This window comes from Pongo pygmaeus, chromosome 8, assembly GCF_028885625.2.
Source record: "Pongo pygmaeus isolate AG05252 chromosome 8, NHGRI_mPonPyg2-v2.0_pri, whole genome shotgun sequence".
NCBI lineage: Eukaryota > Metazoa > Chordata > Mammalia > Primates > Hominidae > Pongo > Pongo pygmaeus.
This window is the reverse complement of record NC_072381.2, coordinates 102,502,453-102,522,114: the sequence shown is the minus strand read 5'-3', so window position 1 is coordinate 102,522,114 and position 19,662 is coordinate 102,502,453. Positions and strand designations below refer to the sequence as shown.

The window sequence follows — 19,662 nt, the reverse complement described above, 5'->3', positions numbered from 1 at the left end:
CAATAAAAAAAACAAATAACCCAATTAAAAAATGGGCAAGGATCTGAATAGACATTACTTCAAATATGATGTACAAATGTCCAGTAAGTGTACGAAAAGATATTCTGCTGCTTGAATCCAAAGAGTGTTAGTTCATGTCCTGTCCAGGAGACGATTTCCCCCACCTTGACTTTCCCCAGTGTCATTCAAGCCCCAGCTTTTAAGATCCCACCCCCTAGAAGCCTTCTTTCTCCAGGCAGAGCTCTTGGCTCCACTAGCTGAATTCCCACAGCATCGTGAACGCATCTCTTCTGGAGCCCTGGTCACGTTGCACAGTGTTTATGTGACTGCTTTTCTTAGAGATGGTGACCTCCTGCAGGGAAGGGATCAGGTCCTATTCACCCGTGCATCTCTCTGGCTTAGCAGGGTGCCTGGAACACAGCAAAGACTCAGTGGCTGGCTGGCTGGCTTGCAGGAAGGACAGCTGTCTCTATTTTTAATTTTTTTAGAGATAGGGTCTCACCCGGGCTGGAGTGCAGTGGTGCGATGACAGCTCACTACAACCTTGAACTCCCAGGGCTCAGGTGATCCTCCCACCTCAGCCTTCCGAGTAGCTGGGACCACAGGCATGTGCCACCATGCCTGGTTGCCGCCTCTATTCTGACTGAGAGTAGGAGGGTGTAGCAGGAAGTCAAACCTGATTAGGTAAAGACCAGGGCTCAGAAAGGTTAGGGAACTGCGCAGAGAGTTCTGGAACTGTGGCTGCCTCCATCTTACTAGAAAGATGAAACTGCTCTCTGAACCTGAAAACTCACCTATCTGGCTTGTAGATCTTTTAATATTCTAGGTTCCTGACTGAACGGGATGCCCATGAGTCACTGTGTGGGGGGCACAGGTCTGAGGAGAGGCAAGGCAGTGAGTCCCTAGGTTTCAGCTCAAACAGAAACCCTTTGAGCTCTGAAGGGGGATGTGCTTGCCATAGGAGGGAGCGCCTGCTGGTCCTTCCCTCTCTGGCTCTGGTGGGTTGTTTCTGGAAACCCTTGGGTCCTAAGGAAACCCTGTCTCAGTCTGCCCCATTGGCTGAGGGCAGATGTGGGAGATGAAGGATGGTCAGGGGCCCTGCTCCATGAACCTACACGTGGCCGCCCTGGGGAGCCAGCAGGGTGCTCTGTGAACCCTCACTTGGCCCACCCTGGGGAGCCGGCAGGGTGCTCCATGAACCCGTACTGGGCCCACCCTGGGGAGCTGGCAGGGGTTGCTGGGCTCACCACCTCCGGTCTCTACAACCCCCAATCGCTGGCCGCTCACAAGTGGCTGTTGGATGTGTGAGAGAGATTTCCACAGAAAGTGTCTCTGTGGCTGCCTCTTTTAATTAAGTGAACTTGGAATTTAAGGGTTAGCTCCTAGGTTTGGGGTGAGCCTCTTGTAGAAATCCATCTCTTGTAACTCCCAGTGTTGGCAAGTGTGTAGTGAGATGGGGGCCCTCTCACCTGCTTGGGGTCGGCGGGGGGCTTTTCTGGGTAGTTTGGCAATAAATATCAAGCCTCAGACATTTCCCCTTGTGTTATCATTTATTTTTTAGGTGTGATAATGTGGTTATGTTAAAAACAGTCCTTTTGTTGTAGAGATACATACTGAAATATCTATGGGTGAACTACACAGCAAACAAACCTGGGATTTGTTTGGGCATCATACATTTGGGGTAAGGAGTGTGGGTGGGGTATAGCTGAGAAAAGCTTGGCTGTGGGTCGGCTGTTGTGGATGCTGCTGGATGAGGGGTTCAGGAATTCATGGTACTGTTCTCTCTACATTTATTTATTTTTTAAAATTCCATAATAAAAAAGTTCAATTATAAAGTCCCCTTTGACTTGGCATTTCTACTGTGATGACATCAGTCCAAACCCCCAGCGTCACTTACCAGGCTTCCCTGTTTTCATTCCCAGCCCTCCTCGGTTCAGGGGGATCATGCCCCATCTGCATCCCCACTCACAGCCCTGGGATCCCTAGGGCCCACCTGCTCCCAGGCTTCCAGATCCCAGAGCCTGTGGGTGCTCTCTGGCCTCAGCATCAGGGACACTCTCCCTCCACCCTCAAACCCCTCACCTGGATGGTGACTGCTCATTCACCTGATGTCAGGTGGGTGTCATCTCAGGGGAGCTGCTGACTCCCAGGCAAAGTCACACTTCTCTAATACTCTCCATCCTTCATGGATGGGTCCTTCATAGCTCTCACTATAATTTGTAATGATAAACTCTTTTTTTAATTAATTATTTTTTTGAGACAGGGTCTCACTCTGTTGAGGCTGGAGTGCAGTGGCATGAACACAGCTTACTGCAGCTCGGCCTCCCAGGCTCAAGCGATCCTCCCACCTCAGCCTCCCAAGTAGCTGGGACTACAGGCACATGACACCACGCCCAGCTAACTTTTGTATTTTTAGTAGAGAGGGTGTTTCATTATGTTTCCCAGGCTGGTCTTGAATCCTGGGCTTAAGTGATCCGATTGCCTCGGCCTCCCAAAGTGCTGGGATTATAGGAATGAGCCACCACACCCTGCTCCGATAAACCCTTGTGATTGCTTTTGTTTCATTGCTGTCTGCCTCCCATACTAGACTGTGAACTCTCTGAGGGCAGAGACTATGTCCGTGTGGCTCACCACTGCATCCCAGAGCCACACACAGAGCCTGGCATATAGTAAATTAATGCAGAAGGGGACACGTGTTTGACAAACATGTATCATGTTCCAGGCAAACTCTGTGCATATAGTTGGCTGGCTGAGAACATACAGTTGGAAATGTTAGGCAAGGGCCACATCACAAGGGCCTTGTGGCAACATTAGGGGACTGGCCGGATGGTGCAGATCCAGGGAGCCATTGAGGGTGCTCAAATGGAGGAGTGGCATGTGCTCCAGGTAGCCCCTCTGGCTGCCTCATGTTGGAAGGGAGACCCTGGAGGCCGGGTGGCCAGATGGGCTAGCACTGGGGTCCCATGAGGGCTTGAGCTCAGGCCAGGGCAGTGGTGATGAGGATGGGAACGGAGCCAGTGTTTGTGGCAGTGATCCGATGCGGCAGCTTCTTGGCCCTTCTTCCCTGAAGAAACAGTGCCTCTGCACAAGAGAGATGGGAAGGAGCTGTATAGGGCCCTGCTGGGGACAGAGTATGTTCCGCAGACACATTCCTGGATCACAAAGAGCTTTGCAAACGGTCACTAGGAAGTGATTATACAGCACGGTGCCTTGGGGCAGGGGTAGGGGCAGGACCCTTGTCCCTGAGGCCAGGGAGATGAGGCTCATGATGGCAGAGCCTGGCAATGGTGAAAGGCAAGTCACTTGTTCGGCAGTGCATTTCAGGGCTCGATGCAGAGCCAGCTGAAGGAGCTTGGGAGACCCTGGAACCTGAGAAGCCACTGGGGCCTCTGCAGGCCTCCTGGTTGGGGCTTCAGCTGAAGCCCAGAAAAGGCTGCTTCCAATAAGTGGTGATGTTGTGAGCTGGGTGTATGCCGCCCACCAGCATTGCGCTTCCCTGGGACCTGCTGTTTCGCTGCTGTCCCAACGCATGTGTCACACTTGCTCTCTGTCCCCTAGGAAGCTTGTAATTGGCTGCAGGGCAGCCAAGTCACTCAGCTCCTCTCCTTGTGGGAAGTGGCTGTGGGGAGGCCAGAGGGTTGGGAAGATGCCAAGTAAAAACTATATGATAGCTACAAAGACTGAAAGCTAACTCATGCCAAGCCCAGTGTTGGGCTCTTTAAATGTTACTCATTTGACCTGAGTTAGGTCTCCTTTCCCTCTCTCCAGTGGAACTCTGTACTTTTAAAACACTTCTCACAGTTGTAATAGAGAGAATCGTTCATGTGTTTATGTAACATCTGTCTTTCTCGCTAGACTATTAACTCCATGAGGGCAGGGATTGGGTCTCTGTCCTGTACTGTAGCTTCAACACCTAACACACTGCCTGGCACAGAGTTGGCTGCAATAAGTATTCATTAAATCAATGAATGATCCCCCCAAAAACCCAATGAAGTAAGTACAATTATTATTATCCTTGTTTAAGGATGGGCAAACTGAGTCTTAGAGAGCTTGAATAGTCCAAGACACAGACCAGGACGTAGCACCCAGAATTCAGACTCACATGATTAGCCCAAGGCGGGGGTGTGTGGCCCAAGGTTGGCCAATAAAACTCGAGCTGGGGCAAGTGAGACTGCTGTCCTTTTTGTCCGTTGGCTATTGGGTTGTGAGACTAGGGTTGCTGGTGGCCATACTTCTGGCGTAGTGGGGCAGCTGGCCTGAGAGTATGGAGCATGCAATGATGGGAGAGAGACAGAGATGGAGACAGAGAGGTGGCGAGAGAGAGAGAGAGAGAGACTGATTCTGAGTTCCTGGATACCCTGTGGCTTGGGCTGGCCTGGTTCCCCTTCTATGCACTTGTAGTGGAGAGTTCCAATGGGCATAGTGATGAAATCCATCACCACCATTGGTGTAGTGGAAAGACAATGCCCTGGGCTTCAGCTCCAGCTCCACTGGGCACTCAGTGTGTGACACAGCGAGTCCTTGTTGATCTCTGGGTCTCAGCTTCCTCAGCTATAAAATGGGGTCATGACTTTCAGCTCCTAAGGGGGGAGTGGGAATAATGAGAGAGTACTAAGGTCTGTGGCTCGGTGCCTGCTAGCCAGCAGTTGCTCAGGAAGTGTGAGCTGCCCCTTGTAGGTGGCTTTTGGTTACATGTAATAGAAAACTCATCCAGGACCAGTGCAAACAATGAGGGCTTTCATCCTCATAGGCCACGAGAAGATCAGGGGAAGGGCACGTCCAGGGTGGTGAATTCAGAAGCTCACCGTTGTCACCAATAACCCAGGTTCTTTCTTTCAGCCTTGCCATTCTCACAGTGGCAGTCATTTGCCTCAAGGTTGCAAAATTGCTGTCCCAGCTCCAGGCATCACACAATGTTGGCCTGAGGAGGAGGTGTTTCTTCTTCATGTCCCTTTGTAAGGGTGAGGAAAACCTTCCCAGCAGCTCCCAGCGGACGCCTCCTCAAGTTTTATTGGCTGGGATTGTCATTCGTCTGAGCCGGTCATGGTGCTCTATTCCCTTGTGAATGCTAGCATCGGTGTAGTGGAAACAGGATGGCCTGGGGTTCAGCTCCAGCTTCACTGGGCACTCAGGGTGTGACAGCATGAGTCCTCTTGTCTGACTGGACAGACAGTGGCAGTACTTAGAGTGAAGTACTCAAAGAGAAACTCAGCTACTTTATAGTAAAACTTCCTTGCATTTCTTTATAATTTCACCCAAGAATGCCTTCTTAAACTCTACAATTTAGTCTTACTCATGCGCAAACTTTTAAAATAAATTTTAATTGTAGTAAGAAACACAACACAAAATTTACCATCTTAACCATTTAAAATGTATAGTGTAGTAGTGCCAAGTACTTTTTCATCTTGCAGCCTGGGCAACATGGTGAAACCCCATCTCTACAAAAAAATGCTAGCATTTATAAGGGTATATAACACCATGATTGGCTTAAACAACAAAGACCCCAAGGGGCCAGGGTGAGCGATGGAATGAACTTTGTTTGGTGAGCAAGGAGCAAGGGGAGCGTGGCTGTGTCTGCCGTGTTTGTTCACTGACGTTCCCCAACCATCTCACACATAGCCTGGCCATAGCAAGCACTCAACAAGTCCTCACTGGATAATCAAATATGTGCCCAGGCCTTCTTTCCATCCAGCAGGGTAGAGTCGGGCGAGCAGGTTCTTAGGTGGAGGGAATTCTTCAGATGACCGTGGTGATGTGTCTTTAAGAATCTTCCAGGCCAGACTGGGCACGACGGCTCATGCCTGTAAATCCCAGCACTTTGGGAGGGCAAGGCGGGCAGATTGCTTGAACCTAGGAGTTTGAGACCAGCCTGGGCAACATGGCGAAACCCCATCTCTGCAAAAAATTAGCTGGGCCTGGTGGCGCGTACCTGTAGTTCAACCACTCGGCTGAGGTGGGAGGATCACCTGTGCCCAGGAGGTTGAGGCTGCGGTGAGCCATGATCTTGCCACTGGTGACGAGAGTGAGACTCTGTCTCAAAAAAATGAAGTTCCAGGCCTTAGGGGAAGTACCCAGGACCTAGGACCCAGACTCACCAGCTTGTTAGGGACCAACGGAGGAGGTTTTGGCTCTCAGTGGGGCCAGAGGGGCCAGGTTTGCATGGCCGCCTCAGTTCTTCTAGGTCTATTCTAGTTGCTTGGAGCTTTTTTTTTTTTTTTTTGAGACAGAGTCTCACTCTGTCACCCAGGCTGGAGTGCAGTGGTGCTATCTCAGCTTACCGCAACCTCCGCCACCCAGGTTCAAGCAAGTCTCGTGCCTCAGCCTCTCAAGTAGCTGGGATTATAGGCACCACCGTGCCTGGCTAGTTTTTGCATTTTTAGTAGAGGCGGAATTTCACCATGTTGACCAGGCTGGTCTCGAACTCCTGACCTGAGGTGATCTGCCGGCCTCAGCCTCCCAAAGTGCTGGGATTACAGGTGTGAGCCACTGTACCCAGCCAGTTGCCTAGAGCTTCTGAGCAGCAGGCAAGGAGGGTGAAGAGGAGGGAGCAGGTGGAGGGAGGTGAGGTGGCTCCTCTAGGAGGAGTCTAAGGGCTGCAGAAGGTGGCAGGTTTCCTTGGGCAATAGCATGCAAATGGTGGCAGCTGGGATGGGAGGACCAAACTCTCTTGTCAATCTAATATTTAGTTCATCCAGTGTCTCTTCACGGAGCACCTGCAATGCGCCAGGCATGTGCTAAACCAGGAGATAAAATGACGAGCTAATACAGGCATGACTCCTGCCCTCTTGGAGATTAAAGCCTAGTGAGTGAGGCAGATATGAATCAAATAATTCTAAAAGTAAATTTAAATTGTGACTACGGTAATCCACTTTTGGCCTCCCAAAGTGCTGGGATTACAGACGTGAGCCACTTTGCCCGGCCAAGTATTTTTAAAGTATATACATTGCCTTTTAAAACATAATAGTAATTGCACGCTTAAGATACTACAGTGTAGGGTAAACATAACTTTTAAATGCACTGGGAAACCAACAAATTCATGTAACTCACTTCATTGCAATATTCTCTTTATTGTGGTTGTCTGGAACTGAATCTACAATATCTCTGGAATATGTCTGTATTTCCAGTAAACTGGTAAATCTAGAGGCTTGATCAAATTCAGGTTTTGATTTTTTGACAACTATAGGCGATGGTGTGTTCTTTCCTCAAGAGGTGCACATAATGTATTATTTGTGTGTGTGTGTGTGTATGTGTAAAGGGAGTGACGTTAACAGCTGCTGATACACAATGCCTAGATTCATTCATTAATTGGTGGGTACAAAATGGTATTACTCTAATTTGATCATTCCTTTTTCATTAATTAGCTGCAACATCCTTCTTAGCAGTCAGCCAGTAGAGAGAAACTAAACTATAACCAGGGCAATACCGCTTTTTTGTATCTTATTTTATTTATTTTTTGAGACAAGGGCTTTCTCTGTTGCCCAGGCTGGCATGCAGTGGCATGATCATAGCTCACTGCAGCCTCGAAGCGGGCAGATCACTTGAGCCTAGGAGTTTGAGACGAACCTGGGCAACATGGCAAAACCCCAAATCTCCCTCAAAATACAAAAATTAGCCAGGTGTGGTGACATGCACCGGTAGTCACAGCTACTCAGGAAGCTGAGGTGAGAGGATCACTTGGGTCCAGGAAGTCGAGGCTACAGTGAGCTGTGATTGTGCCACTGCACTCCAGCCTGGGTGACACAGCAAGACCCCATCTCAAAAAAAAGTAAAATAAATAATAAAAAATAAAGTGGTGAAAGTTGTTACTTTCAGGAGAGGGAAATGGGGACGAGGAACTGCCATTTTCATAAAAAATCTTGCAGAACAAGTTGTCCATTTATGTGCATGTATAACTTTGATGAAAAATAAAAACTAAAATGAAAGGATAAGGCAAAGAAGGAGCATGGGCTTTGTATGACACAGACCTGCGTTTGAGTCTGGAATCCCTTACTTCGTTAGCAGGGTGTTTATGAGTCACACGACCTCTTTGAACCTTGGTTTTCTTATTTTATTTTACTTTTTTTTTGAGACAGAGTTTTGCTCTTGTCACCCAGGCTGGAGTGCAATGGCATGATCTTGGCTCACTGCAACCTCCATCTCCCGGGTTCAAGCGATTCTCCTGCCTCAGCCTCCTGAGTAGCTGGGGATTACTGGCACGCGCCACCATGGCTGGCTAATTTCTGCATTTTTAGTAGAGATGGAGCTTCGCCATGTTGCCCAGGCTGGTCTCGAACTTCTGACCTCAAATGATTTGCCCGCCTCAGCCTCCCAAGGTGCTAGGATTACAGGCGTGAGCCACCACACCCAGCATATTTTATTTTTTTTGAAACAGAGTCTGGCTCTGTTGCCCAGGCTGGAGTGCAGTGGCGCGATCCTGGCTCACTGCAACCTCCGCCTCCCAGGTTCAAATGATTCTCATGTCTCAGCCTCCTGAGTAGCTGGGATTACAGATGCACCAACATGCCCAGCTAATTTTTGTATTTTTAGTAGAGATGGGTTTCACCATGTTGGCTAGGCTAGTCTTGAACTCCTGACCTCAAGTGAACAACCCGCCTCGGCCTCCCAAAGTGCTGGGATTACAGGTGTGAGCCACTGTGCTCGGCCAGTTTTCTTATTTTAAAATGAGGCGGGGGTTTGGGGTGGGGAGGCTAATTCCCACCCTATCCAGATCTCATGATGGCGTGATAGTGAAGTGGAAGATTTTGTATGCTGTGCAGGATGAACCCCACAGGAAGCGTTATCATCCCCGATAAGACACTGCCTTGGTGACTGTTGAGGGGCAGGCTGTGCTTCAGGTGCCAGAGAACCTCGGGCAAATCAAGAGGTACTAGTCCCTGCAGTCCAGCCTCAACTTCTCTCCTCGTCCCTTTCCTCAGTCAAGAAAAACCAGTTAGTTCCACTTGGTAGAAAATGTGCCCAAACTTGAGCCTTTTCTGGGTCCCATGCTTACCTGTGTGCTGCGTTAATCCGCCAGCCCTCTGTCAAGGGGCTTCCTTCCTGTCGCGTGCCCCTCCCGCTATCACTCTCCAGCATCCAAATGTGCTCTTCAGAAGCCACCTCCTTCTGGGAACTGAACCCAGACTTTGGAGAAGCTGCCACCAGTCCATAGTGGGAGTCAGGCTTCCTCAGAGTGTGGCTTAACAAATTGAAGATGATAATTAATAATTAAGATGGTAAGATGATTAATTAACTATCTTAATCAACATACTTGTGTATACATGAGGGAAAGCTGAGAGTTTTGCCTCAAAGCACAGCTGGCTGGAGCACTGGATTGAGATGGTTCTGAAGCCGAGCTCAAAGGAAAGGAGCGTGGTGATTAATTAGCGACATCTGCCGCTGGCCGGGGAGGGGAGAGTGGTAGCTTGCCCACTATGCACTTGTCATCCTGGCCGAAACGATTTCTTCCTGTTTTCTATTGAGGCGTAACCTTCATAAAGTGCACTGATTTTAAGAGTATAACTTGATGTATGTTTACATACTTATGCTTAAATGTGTATATATGTATATATTTATACACACACGCACACATTACCACCACCTAGATCAAAATACAGACCATTTCCAGAGGCCCAAAATGTCCCCTTGTGCCAGCTTTCAGTTATTGCTGTCTCAAAGGCAACAATTATTTTGACTTCTGTCACTATAAATTAGATTCGCTTGTGTTCTATTTCCTATACATTGGATTAAACAATATATATTCTTGTGTCTGTCTTCTTTCACTCAGCATAACGCCTGTGTAATTCGTTAATGTTGTTGAGCAGCTTGTTCTTGCTCATTATTCCATTGTATAGCTACGCCACAATTTGTTTATCCATTCTCCTGTTGATGAACATTTGAGCTGCTTCCAGTCTGAGCTATTCTGAATGAGGCTGTCATAAATATTCTTCTACATGTCTATTGGTGGACCTAACCGCTCATTTCTGTTGTGTGTATATATATATCTATATCCATACATCTATATTTATATATACATGTACAAATATATATATATGTACAAATATATATGTGTACATATATATATATATATCTCCAGGAGAAAAAGTACAGAGTCACAGGGTAGGTAAATGTTTAGCTCGTGGAGTAACTGAGTTTGACTCACCAAGCCCTGAATTGCATCGAACGTGAACGGCTTCCATTGCATGTCAAACAGCATGCTGGGCTCCAGGTATACACATATCTGTTAAACTGAGACTCTGACTCTGAGATATGATATCAACTTAGAGCAAGTCTTGAAGAAAAGCAAACACCTAATACAACCAGGCAGCTCATTCTCTAACCTTTCCCTATTTTCATATTTTATAGTACTTCATATTTTTTTTCTTCCTCTTTTTTTAATCCAGGGTCTTTTTTACCCAGGCTGGAGTGCAGTGGCGAGATCTCAGCTCACTGCAGCCTTGACCTCCTGGGCTCAGGTAATTCTCCCACCTCAGCTTCCCGAGTAGCTGGGACCACAGTTGTGTGCCACTATACCCAGCTAATTTTTGCATTTTTTGTAGAGATGGGGTTTCACCATGTTGCCCAGGCTGGTCTAGAACTCCTGGACTCAAGTGATCCACCTGTCTCAGCCTTCCAAGGTGCTGGGATTACTGACATGAGCCACCATGCCCGGCCTCTATATTTTCAATTACTTAATTGAACTTTGGTTTCCTGCAGGCTCTAATAAATCTTGCATTCCCCCCAATTCTTTCTTGACTTTCCAGAGGTTTGTTTAGGCTTGTTTTGCCAGATATCACATCTTCTTTAGCTTTCTTTGGTTGTCCCAGAGCAGATCTTATCTGTATTGGCTAGGAAAAGGGTTGGGGACACATCCCCAGTCCAGTGATCAGTTCCCTATGCCTGGAAATTTTTTTTTCCAATCAAGAAGAAAAAAACTTCTCCAAGAATGACCTCTTTTAACATGGGCTTTTGCTTTTTGAAATAACAGCTGCAGTATTTATAGTCTGTATTGAATACTTATGTTTGGCCACTAAATACTTCTGGCTGTAGAAGACTCCTGACTTGTAAATTTGCTTTTGATTTTAACAAGGATCACATGTCTTGTTTGAGCAATGTAGGGCCTTGTTCATGGTGGATGCACAATAAATATTGAATGAACTTAATGAAAATCATTTAAGAAAACATTACGTAGACTGTAACTAGAGGCGATGGAAATTTCCTTCCAGCTCTAAGGTTTTAAGGCGAAGCCCTCAGAGGATATCTTCATCCTCAGCCTTGGGAAGGAGTGGGGAGATGAAGAAGGGAGGGAGGAAGTGGCTCTTTTTTTCACTGTAGACAGGAGTGGAGCTGCGTGAGCAGCGGTCGGGGGTCCCTGGGTTGGGTGTATTCATCCAGCCTCCAGCTACTCTGACTCTAAACAACGGTCAGTACTCTTGGATTTCTAGATTATGTCTTTCCTCAAAGATTAAGGACCTGGGTTTTCTAGTCCCATTTCCGTTCGTTTGCGTTTCACAAGCATTTACTGAGCACCTACTAGGTTCCAGGGACTGCGCTGGGGACTAGACTGCACACATGAGTTGCACAGAAGCTGACAGATAGGTGGGCAGATAAAACCACAAAGGCTTCATCTCAATATGTAAGCTGGGTGATGGAGGGAAGGCATTCGGCTCTGCCCCCAGCAGTTCTGTGACCTTGGGGCAGCTACTTCTCCTCTAGGGGCGCTATTTCCTTATCTGTAAGATAGGCGGATTGCAAGGTTTTCTTTCCGAAGTCGCTTCTAGCTGTACTGGGCCGGGGGGCTATGCATCTGTCCCCTCCAAACGACGCTGAGGACAGGGTGGTTGTACAACTGGACAGGCCTCAGAGTGGACAAACCCAGAGCTTCCCTGGGTGCGCCCCTCACAGATGGTGCCTGAAACCTCCCGAAGGGCCTCTGCGCCGCCCCCATTCCCGTTTGTCCGGAGGCTCTGTTTTGATTGATCCAGTAGAGGTGCGCGGTTTCCGTTTGCTTGGCGCCCCTCTTAGCAAACGCACCCACCCCCAAGCGGCCGTCCAGATGGCCCCGCCCCGCCCCCGCGCGTCCTCGCGGCCCCCTCGCACTCCCTCCCCCGGGAGTCCCGTCGTGCAGAGCCGCGCCTCCGCGCCGGGGAGCCAGTGTCCGCGAACCCAGCCGGCACTCCGGGTTCCGCGCCGCTGCCCCGACGCCGCGGGCCGGGGCTGGTGAATGTTTATGGAGGAGGATGAGAGATCCTCCAAGGACCCAAACTGGCTTGGCAGCGGAAGCCCAAAGCAGCCACCAAACGGTGGATTTAAAAAACTCATCCTGCCCTCCCTGGAAACCTCTCCAAGCCTTTCCAGCCTGGCCTACCTCAGCTCCCTGACCCAGCTTCAGTACTGCGATGGTGATTTTAAATCTGCCAGCAGTGTTGACACCGCTGTCTGGCCTTTGCAGGTGCCAGGCCTGGGCGTGAACAGGGGGCTTTTGCCACCCACTGGCTTCATAACCGAGCAGCAGTCGACAACTCCTCCAAGGCTGTGGTTTCTCCTCTGTAAACAGAGCTAACAGCAACTCCCTTACAGCGTTACCTGCAGATCATTCCTGTGTGACATCACTCCAGATGTGACATCAACAGCAGGCAGTTTTGTCATTGTGGAGTGCAGTAAAAAGGTTCAGGGTGTGACATCTGGCTTCGAACTGTCTGGGGTAAGATCCCCTGTCCCTGTCAGTGGGGCATGATGAACAAGTTTCTTAACTCCCTGGGCAGCAGTTGCTTAATGCTAGCGATCACTGGCAGCAGGACACAAAGACCAGTGGAGGCCCCGCGTTCTGGACCACATTTTCTCCCTTAGCTGAGCCGTCACTTATTATTTTTTACTGTGCTAATTATATACATATGACAAAATTTACCATTTAACCATTCTAAGTGTACAATTAGTGGCATTAATTGCATTCATAGTGTTGTGCAATCATCACCATTTATTTCCAAAATTTTTTCCTCACACCTAACAGAAACTTTGTACCCATTAAACAATAACTTTCCATTCCCATCCCCCTCCAGCCCCTAGCAACGTCTAATCTACTCCTTGTCTACATAAATTTGTCTGTTCTAGATATTTTCATACAAACCGTCGCTTATTTTTTATTTTATTTTTCTGAGACAGAGTCTCTCTCTGTTGCTCAGGCTGGAGTGCAGTGGTACAATCTTGGGTCACTGCCACCTCTGCCCCCCTCTGGGTTCAAGCAATTCTCTTGCCTCAGCCTCCTGAGTAGCTGGGATTACAGGTGCCTGCCACCACACCCCGCTAATTTTTCTATTTTTAGTAAAGACGGGGTTTTGCCATCTTGGCCAGGCTGGTCTTGAACTCCTACCTCAGGTGATCCACCTGCCTTGGCCTCCCAAAGTGCTAGGATTACAGGCATGAGCCACCGTGCCCAGCTCGTCACTTATTTTTTAAGCACCCTTTGCAGATTTATAGCAGCTCCCTCAGTGCAGGAATATAAAATGTGTTATTTAGTATTTAGTGTGTTCACATAAAATCATTAAATTTGGTATACGAAATTTAGTGGTAATTTTATTCAAACGATAACTTGGTAATTACATTTTTATTTCTAAAAATTTTTTGTAGCTTATTGTAGAAAATATGGAAAATACAGAAGGGTATAAAATAAGAGACTAAAAATCACTGATAATTCCAATGATGTTAACATTTGGGTGTATTCTCTTTTAATTAGATTAGATTTACTTTTAAGTTCATTAAATGTTTTTAGGCTAGGAGCTGCTGAATCTGGGTTTTTGCCATTTTGAGAAGGACAACTACATTTGCGATGAGAAGGCCACCCACAGTCTGTGAGGGAAAGGAAAGGTCTAAGAATATCTGGGTTTCGTGTCAGTTACACAAGCAGACCCAGAACACACACATTTGCAGAAGGAGCTAAGGAAAAAGAATAAGAAGAAATCCTCTAAAATTACTTGTACATAAAGTTTGTCAAACGGAAGTTTCTTTAGACAGACCTGTTCCCTGAGTTATCCCTATTACCAATTTTGGCTTTTTAAAAAAATGAACACACAAACCACATGCCTGTACATGCAGCATAAGGCACTTTCTTTTTTCAGTTTTTAAATTGAGATGGAGTTTCTCTCTTGTTCCCCAGGCTGGAGTGCAATGGCGTGATCTCAGCTCACTGCAACCTCTGCCTCCCAGGTTCAAGTGATTCTTCTGCCTCAGCCTCCCAAGTAGCTGGGATTACAAGCATGCACCACCACGCCGGGCTGATTTTGTATTTTTAGTAGAGACGAGGTTTTACCATGTTGACCAGGCTGGTCTTGAACTCCTGACCTCAGGTTATCCACCTGCCTCGGCCTCCCAAAGTGTTGGGATTACAGGCATGAGCCACTGCACCTGACCAAATTTATTATTATTTATATATTTACTTTTTTGAGACAAGGTCTTGCTCTGTTGCCCAGGCTGGAATGCAGTGGTGTGATCACGGCTCACTGCAGCTTTGACTTCATGGGTTCAAGCAATTCTCCCACCTCAGCTTCCTGAGTAGCTGGGACTACAGGCGCAAGCCACTGTGCCCGGCTAATTTTTGTATTTTTTGTAGAGACAGTGTTTTGCCATGTTGCCCAGGCTGGTCTTAAACTCCTGAGCTCAAGTGATCTGCCTGCCTTTGCCTCCCAAAGTGCTGGGATTACAGGCGTGAGCCACTGCGCTTAGCCCATAAGGCACTCTCATATGTACTACCCATTCAATCCCCACACTGGCCCCAGGAGGTAGATCTTAAGTAAATGCATGTTTTACATCTCAGCTCTGCCACCTACGTGCTGTGTGACCTTGGGTGAGCTCCCAAACGTCACTGTGCTTCCAGCTCCTTCTAAGTTTCTTGGGAGTATTAAATGATTTAATAGGTAAAGGTCTTGGAACAGTATGAGCCCCTGGAATTTATAGGTACAATGGAAGTGTTTGTTAGTTGGTAGGATTATTCTTTACAGACAAGGCCCCCAAGAGGCAGATGGATTAATGAGTTCCCTGATGCTGCATTTTTGTCATCTTCTGGGACTTTGGAGGACTGAAGGCTGACTCCGATGGAGAAGGCGATGCGGTGGAGAAGGGGATGTGATGGAGGAGGGGATGTGGTGGAGAAGGGGGTGTGATGGGGAAGGGCGTGTGATGGAGAAGGGGATGTGATGGAGAAGGGGATGTGATGGAGAAGGGGGTGTGATGGAGAAGGGGGTGTGATGGAGAAGGGGGTGTGATGGAAAAGGGGATGTGATGGAGAAGGGTATATGATAGAGAAGGGTTTGGCCCTATGATGGGCTTCCAAACAGGATCTCTTCCTTCCTACCTGCCATGGGAGGCAGAAGGGGCTGAGGCAGAAGACAGAGGAGAGTACATAGATCCTATCTCATGCCTCAGCTTAAATCCCCGGATGACTTCCTATTCCCCTTCGGTGGGATGGGGGTGCTGACCTAATCCTGCATGAGGAGTTGTTGCTTAAGCTGAGACCTGAAGGGTGCAGAGAGCCACACCAGCCGTTATGATGGGAAGACCATTCTAGCATAGGGGCTGGCCTGCACCAAGCATTATGTGCTTAATAGACTGCGAGAAGCCTGTGTGGCTGAGGTCCCTTCCTCTCTGGCCAGCTTCAGGGCACTTCTCAGGGTCATGTAATTTTCTGTTTGTTTGACTGTCTTTCCCCAGCACACAGAGCATGTTTTGAGGGCTTGAAGTATTGTGAAAAATTTCTTCCACATTTCTGTTTCTGGCCAGGAAGATACAATGGGACAGTTTTACCCCTCCTGGCTTAAACAACTGAAAAGCCAGGGAAAAATGGAAATAACTCTTATGAGACACTAAACAACGGATAGCGTGGGGCAGTGATTGCTGAGAGAGAGGAAACAAATGGGATGAGCCCTGTAATTGCCTGGCTTACAGCCTGGAGAGAGTTTCCAGGCCACAGAGCAAGAGGGGGACCCAGGTGGAACCCGGCATCAGTCTGAATTGAGGAATCAGAGCTGAGACTCCAGGGAGGCCAAGGTGGCTTGGGTTCCCATGGAAGACGGGAGAGGAAATTGCTGCACAGAGAGAATGAGCAGCTAGAGATCTGCAGATGGTTCTTCCCTGCTGTGCCATCCTCTCCTCCCCTAGTCTTCAGCTGAGAACTGATCAGTGCCTGTGTGTAAACTATCTGAAGGTGGGAAAGTTCCACCCAAAAGGAGCAGGCAGAACAATCCTTGGAGTTCCCACAGGGTTGGGATTAGCTGGCATTTCCACCAGCCAGAGCAGAAACCTCCTAATTCACAGGGCACTGGGGAGACCATTCAGAAGGGTAGGGAAATCAGCCCTCGACTACAGCCTAGTCCTGGTCCTGCCCAAAAAGCTTAAAAGCAAGCCTCAAAAGGATCCAACTGGCTCCAAGTAACTTGACTCTGTTCCAGGACAAAGCTCAAGAATATTTTTTCAAAATACAAGAATATCCAGCACCCAACAAGGCAAAATCCACAATGTCTGGCATGAAATCTATAATTACCAGGGTACAAAGTACCGTAGCTCCCCTTTATCCATGTTTTCACTTCTGTGGTTTCAGTTATCTGTGGTATAGTACAACAAGATATTTTGAGAGAGAAGGAGTTAGAGAGACCTCATTCACATAATTTTTATTATCGTATATTGCTATAATTATTCTATTTTTCCTATTAGTTATTGTTAATCTCTTACTGTGCCTAATATATAAATTAAACTTTATCAAAGGTATGTAGGTATAGGAAAAACATAATATAATAGGGTTTGGTACTATCCTTGGTTTAGGCATCCACCTGGGGTCTTGGAATGTATCCCTATGTAGATAAGGGGGGACTACATAGTAGGAAAGTATGATCCATAATGAAGAAGAAAAGCAATCAATCATTTCAAACCCAGAAGTGATACATATAACAGAATTGGTAATGTAGTTATTACAACTATATTCCATATGTACACTAAGGTAGAGGAAAATATAAGCAAGTTAACAAGATACATGGAAGATTAAAAAAAAAAGTAGATTTTCTAGAGATGAAAAGTGCAATGTCTGAGATAAAAATTGTACCAGATGGAGCCGGTACGGTGACTCATGCCTGTAATCCCAGCTCTTTGGGAGGCTGAGGTGGGCAGATCTCTTGAGATCAGGGGTTCAAGACCAGTCTGGCTAACATGGTGAAACCCAATCTCTACTAAAAATACAAACATTGGTTAGGCATGATGGCACACGCCTGTAGTCCCAGCTACTTGGGAGGCTGAGGCAGGAGAATAGCTTGAACCCGGGAGGCGGAGGTTGCTGTGAGCTGAGATTGTGCCACTGCACTCCAGCCTGGGTGACAGTGAGACTCCACTTCAAAAAAAAATTACCAGATGGGATTAACAGCAGATTAGATACTGTAGAAGAAAAGATAATGAACACGACAACATACCAGGAGAAATTCACCAAAATGAAACAGAGAGAGAAACAAGACTAAGAAAAGGAACAGGGCATCATCCATGGACTGTGAGACAACTCCAAATGGCCTAATTATGTATAAATGGAGCCCCCAAAAATGAAGAAAGAGAGGAGGGAACATAAAAAAAAGTGAAGAAATAATGGTTGAAAACTTTTTAAATTTGATGAAAACTGTGAACAAGATACAAGAAACCCAATGAACCCAAAGCACAGATCTCTTCTATTTCCAGTGCGTGGCTCTCAGCTGGCATGCAATCAATGTCTGATGAATAGATGAATGGTTGCTGTCAGTGAAGGCTGTCTCCCTGCTTTCTCCCTTTCTTTTCCTCCCCTTCTCCCACCCCAGCACCCACTTTGCTTCTCTCTTGCTTCCAGTGTTTCTATTTACCAGAGTTATCTTGGATGCCTATGGTGGCCTCTGGGCTATAAACGCCACTTGACCTTTAGTCTAGGAGCTTGTCCTTGCTGTAGGCTTTGCCACTAAGAGCCTCCAACAATTCAGCCTCCTCCAAATTTGAGCATAGCCAGGGGTTTAGGGATTAAAGCTAAAATATCGTGAGTCCTGCTGGCACAGACTTCCCAGAGACTCCTGTTTTCGTAGTTCCCCTGTGGTGGCAGGGCCAGGAGGAGTGCCCAGGATGGACTGAATGCTGTGTTCTGCCTGGGTGTGTGGCCTCATTCATGGCCCACCTCTGCATCTCCTTTGCCTTGTGAGGTCAGGCTGGTTGCTTCATTTCTCTGGGCTTCTGTTTACTGGCGCTTGCATTTGATCATTTTTTAATCCCCTTCCAGCTCTGACATCTTGTACACCCCTGCCACTCTCCCTTAACCATCTTTCTCTTTGATGTGCCTCATCCTTGCTAATGGTGTGTGGAACCTGGAGATGAGGAAGGCAGGTGGGCCTCAGATCCATTGTCCCTGCCAGGCTCCTTCCTTCAACGGCTCCCCAGAGTTTTCAATCTAATTCCAAACTCATAACTCAGCACACCAGGCCTTGATTCTTAGAGCGTGGTCTCTGGAATCACCTGCATCAGAATTAGCACCGCCTCTACCCCCCATTCCCAGCTTGCTAACAGTGAAGATTCTGATTGGGAAGATCGGGGGTGGGTCACAGGAATCAGCGTGTATGATAAGCACCCCAGGGGGGTTAAAATGTATTGGTATGGGGAAATTAGCTCATACCACACAGGGTAAAATATCTGAACAAAGGCTGGGTGTGGTGGCTCACGCCTGTAATCCCAGCACTTTGGGAGGCTGAGGTGAGAGGATCACTTGAGCCCAGGAGTTGGAGGCTGCAGTGAGCTATGATTGTGCCACTGGACTCCAGCCTGGGCAACACAACATGACTCTATCTCAAAAAACAAGCAAAAAACCTCCCAAACAGTAGAAAAGAAACATCTGCTGCAACTTTCTCCTTGCTACCTCCCAAGTCACCTCCCTGGAAGCACCAGGTTCCAGAGACACTGGTTCCAGAGGTAGTGCATTTCCAAGCACATGCGTATATAGACATGTGTTTGAGGACAGGGCCAGGCCAGGTGATGCTGAAAGCCCAGTGAAGCCAGAGAAAGGCTGCACCAGGGCCTCTGGGGTGTGTTCTCATTACCTCTCTAACCTCCATCTGTGCTCCCCACCTGAACCCCCTGCCACACTCCAGCCTTGCTGGATGTGCCCCAGCTCAGCCATTGAGAATGCTGCTCCCAGTCTGTGTGACTTGCCTCATGTGCTTCTCTTTGCTGAGAGAGCCTTTCTTCCTGTTTTGTTGCCCAGAGAATGCCTATTTATCCTTCAAGACCTAGTTCAAGTGCCTCCTCTTCCAGGGAGCCTTCCAGCCCCACTCTGTGCCCTCATTCTGGGTTCTCCACAATTCCACATTCGCTGACACCCAAATGAATATGCTTTCCTGCTTCCTGTTTCTGTGCCCCCACTGGACAGTAAGCCCACTGAGGGCCAGGGCCATTCTTGTCCCCTGTTGAATTGCTGAGTTCCAGTACAGCACATGTAATACACAGATACTCCGTAAGTGGTGTTTATCGGATGTCTACTTAGCAGGCATTCTGTCTCACTTTTGCTTTTTGCGGTTTGGAAATCCATCCCACAATGCTCCTCAGCCTCATCCAGGTTCTTCTGCTTCTTGGTGCTCCAGAAGGGGCTGGTGGAGGTGGGAGAGAGGACTCTGTGCAGAAGCCATAAAGAGAGCGCTCTCTCCTTGAGTC

General features: G+C 47.8%; 1 protein-coding gene and 1 long non-coding RNA gene across 2 annotated transcripts in view; one reads left to right on the top strand and one right to left on the bottom strand.

Moving 5' to 3' along the window:
* The window catches only part of ARHGAP19 (Rho GTPase activating protein 19), a 101,498-nt gene that overhangs the window by 80,624 nt on the left and 1,212 nt on the right, over nucleotides 1–19,662 (top strand). The gene's annotated exons all lie outside the window — the stretch shown is intronic.
* LOC129006109 (uncharacterized) lies at nucleotides 7,456–12,542 on the bottom strand. The gene is made up of 3 exons (XR_008491919.1): nucleotides 12,344–12,542; nucleotides 8,990–9,175; nucleotides 7,456–8,905 (listed from the first exon to the last, which is right to left on the bottom strand). It is a non-coding gene; the product is annotated as an uncharacterized LOC129006109 (long non-coding RNA).